The sequence below is a fragment of the Hyaena hyaena genome, unplaced genomic scaffold (assembly GCF_003009895.1).
Source record: "Hyaena hyaena isolate Hyena2069 unplaced genomic scaffold, ASM300989v1 scaffold_62, whole genome shotgun sequence".
Taxonomy (NCBI): Eukaryota; Metazoa; Chordata; class Mammalia; order Carnivora; family Hyaenidae; genus Hyaena; species Hyaena hyaena.
In genome coordinates this window covers 3,478,926-3,482,887 of record NW_024080694.1, presented here as the reverse complement: position 1 = coordinate 3,482,887, position 3,962 = coordinate 3,478,926, and the positions used below count along the sequence as shown (strand labels likewise).

Below are 3,962 nucleotides of genomic sequence, written 5' to 3'. Positions count from 1 at the left end.
TAAAACATTTTTAAATATCCCCTATCCTGCCGGCAAGAATCAGCTGGATAATGCCCATTTTTTACTTCTACTTCAGATCCTCTTCTATGAGAACTTACACCTACTCAGACCGCTTTTGCAACTACACACACCTCTTTCATAGTATTACAGTATTTCATTTTAAAAAAGCTTCCATTTATCCAGTGAATGTGCCTACCCTCAACCAAATGAAGTTCTTGTCACATTCTTAATCCATTTTCTCTGAATCTACAATTCTCCCAGTGATACTCTTGATAACATGACTGCTGTGGCGGATTTCAGACATGTGGCTGACTCTGGTCATATGTCCTTGGTTGGCATTTCAAAGGCTATCATACTTAATATAATACAGAATGAAACACATTTCCGATAATCTCTTCCTGCTTCTTGGCATATCTTCAACTTAACACCAATTTCTTTACAGTGTGAATTCTCTGGGAATTGAATAAAGTTGAGTGCAGCAAAAATTCTTCCCACTCCAGGTATTTTCAAAAAGCTTCTCTCCAGTGCTCCCTTGAATCCTTGAATCTGTGAAAGCAGAGCAGTTTCTAAAGGCCTTTCCCTATTTATTACATTCATAAGGTTTCTCTCTGGTGTAAACTGCTCAGTGTTGGATAAATTTGGGGCTTCAGCTAAATTCTCCACGTTGGCTATACCGCAGCGTTTCTCTCCAGTATGAATTCGGTGGTGGTAAATTTTTAACCCGGTTCACGTTTATTACTTTCATCTAGTTCTCGTCTAGTACGAACTCTCTGATGTTGAGCGAGACTTGAGCGTTTGCTACAGGCCCTTGCGCAGTCGCGCCACCTCGACCATTACAGCAGCAACAGCCACCACCAGGGCCTGCCCCCGGCGTGATTCAGTAGTAGCGCTGCACCTGGCGCAGCCTGCGGAGTCACTGTCCGGATGCCGTTAGCAGACACGCCACACGATAATTTTAAACAGGACAAGTTTCAGATATCTTATCACGAGTTCTTAAACCGTGATAAGGGAGTAACTGACTTAAAGATGGCAAGGGTAGCCAGGGCTGAGGGAGCGTAAACGAAGGACTGACGTGGAAAGGAGGCCCCCGTCGCTCCCCGCAGTGTGGGGGGCTCTGCCCCGTCCCTGTGGAGAGGGGGCCCCGGGAAACCACCTCCAGGGCCACAGGCAAACCAAGGCTGGGAGGCAACTGCGAGGAGCGCGTCGCGTGCCGCTTGCAGGCACCAGACCTGGAGCGTGCCCTCTCCGTGTCCGGAGGCCTGTGGCAGAGTGGTGGTCGGGCTGAGGCCGCGGAGTCACTGAGAGACTGTGCACCCCGGGCACACGGCTGGGACACAGTACCCTCAGCCGTCCCCACACACCCGCACTGCTGATGGACCGCGAAGCAGGGGAATAAGCACAGCACCTGGGAGCTAGGAAGGGAAGGCGCGTTCCTCCCGCCCCGCCCCCCAGCACCCCCTGCCGACGGCTTGCGGTCCTGCACGCTGTAGAGGGGGGCTGGCGTCCAGCGGGTTATTGCAGAGCAGGCAAGAAAGAGTGAAACTGCAGCTGAGAAGCAATAAACTGGTAACTGGCATTCCCGCGCAATTAAAAGTGGTCCTCACACTTTACCTCATTGGTTGAGAGCAATGTGGACTCAATGTTGGCCTTTTTTTTTTTAAATCAAATTAAGATGCCAAAGTCTGCCTGGCGTGATGTGAATGATGGAATCCAAAAGCTTAGGAAGGTAGGAATGTAGGAGTGGATTTATCACATATGAACTTCTGGCTCACTGCCCAACTACCCGCTCAGCCCCAAAGACACTCCCTTCGTTAAGGCACCGGGCGAAGGGAGCACCTGTGAACCTGAAAAGCTCTGGCGGCATTCTGAGGGTGATGAGGGAGGGTGAGGTGCCACTGTTGATGTGCTCCCTGACTTCAGAGGAGGTGATGGGATTCCGTAGTAGCAGAGGCCAAGCCAAAGGGCAGCATTCAGCTACCAAAGACAAGCATTTAGAGTAGTGGGCTGCACAGAAGCTGTGGTAGTAGGGGGTTTGGGGCTATTGATAATGGATCCCACTGTCCCTAAGAATGAAAGCGTTGCCAGCCTACTAAAACGTTGCTTGATACATGTAACAGGAAAACTTCAGATCTGGTGGCTGAAAATCTGACTTAAGTCATCATAATAGAGACCCCATGCCTGTCACCCTTTCAAGACCTACACTCATTTCCAGATCCAAAGCCATCTGACTAAAGGGGGGGGGCAGGTCCCCTTGAGGAAGGGTCCTGTAGCAACGAGTGCCACGTATTATGCTATAAACAATCCCCCAAGCTTTTCCAAAGGGACCCGTTGCCATTTACTTGAAAGACTGGAGTAGGGAAAAGAAAACACCCAGCCCTTTCAGGGGTCCCTAGATGTTGGCTCTGAACGGACACTAATTCCTATGTTCACCAAAGTTAGGGCTAATGGTGGCAGGTGATAGGGTCTTGGGACGAGTTTGAATCCCAGCGGAGGCAGTAGGGCCATGAAGCCAACTGTGGTTATTTTCTGAGTACCTGAATGCACACTCGGAGTAAACATATTTGACACACGGCAGAATCTCGGCAGTGGCACTACGACTCACTGACTAAGGGTCCTTATGGTAAAAAGAGCTAAGTGAAAGCCTCTGAAAGGTGCTCCCTATCAGGATAGTAAACCAAAAGTATTCTCGCATCCCTGATGGGGGAACTTGCAGAGGTTAGTGCCGCCATCAAAGCCTTGAACGGTGAAGGGGCGATTGCAGCTATCACATCTCCATCTAAGCTGCTCTTTGATCCGTGCGGGACACAGAGTTATCAGAAACTTCACCGGTGACGCCTGCAATTGCAGCACGTGTTTTCGGACGCAGTCGCAGCCCTGCCCCTGTCCCGCGGCGCCAGCTCAGCAGCCACCTGCACTACCTCCCCTCCCCCCCCAGGCGCTGCCCCCTCCCAGCTCCGCAGCCCACACCGCACGGTGGTGCTCTGTGCTCCCCCGGCCCAGCCGCCTCCCGGGACCCCCTGTGCCGGCGGGCGCCACCTGGAGCGAGCGCGCTGCTGGACCCGAGCACCGGTCCCCCGACCCCCGGGCTGTGCGCGCGGCCCAAGACGGCGCACGCAGGGGAGGGTGCGATTCTTTCTCAACCGCTGAAGAGGTTGAGACCCATGCGTGACCCACCAAGCGCGGACCAGTCTCCTAGTGTGCCCCCGGGCCATCGTGCCTCCGCCTCCCTTCCCATCCTCTGCCCCGGGCCCAGAACAGAGAAGGGACAGCGCCGGTACTTGAAAAGGCAAAGCCGAGGCTGACACACATTGGAGACAGCTTTGCGGAAAAGCACGGACGCCGGTGGCCTTTCTGTCTTCAGACAAGCAAATAAAACCCGTCGTTCTGGCAGGGGAGCGAACAAAAGTATTGTGCCCCGTGTGAGGATCGAACTCACGACCTTCAGATTATGAGACTGACGCGCTACCTACTGCGCTAACGAGGCACCTACAGGCAGCTTCCGGCCGTAGGATAATGAGGCTAGTGCAGGGACCCGGCGCGCATGCCCAGAATACCGCAGCTTTGTTTCTGTCTGCAACGGGTTTGGAGACTCCGGCGCCAACGCTGGCGCGCGCGTTACCAACCTACCATCGGCGGTCGGCGGTCCTGCGCCTGCTCCACTGTCAATTAACTAACATGGTGGCTTACTTGACCCCACTGACTGAGTAGTGGGGACACGGAGGAGTGGGATTCTTCCTGCTGCTGTACTATCTTATTTTCGTTATAGTGCTTACAAAGTGTTTGCACACTTGTGATCGCGTGAAACACTTATTGGGCACCCACTGTGTTCACGGCCCCGTGCTAAGTGCTGCGTTCATAGGCACACTCCCAGCCTCAAACACTTGGGAGTGGAAGCACAAGTGCATAACGATTTGAAAACACACGGTTACAGGCAAGCACACACACACACCCTTTCCGGCCCC

General features: G+C 53.2%; 1 non-coding gene across 1 annotated transcript; it reads right to left on the bottom strand.

Moving 5' to 3' along the window:
• Positions 1-3,411: 3,411 nt before the first annotated feature.
• On the bottom strand, positions 3,412-3,484 carry TRNAM-CAU. The gene has a single exon. It is a non-coding gene; the product is annotated as a tRNA-Met (tRNA).
• Positions 3,485-3,962: the final 478 nt, after the last annotated feature.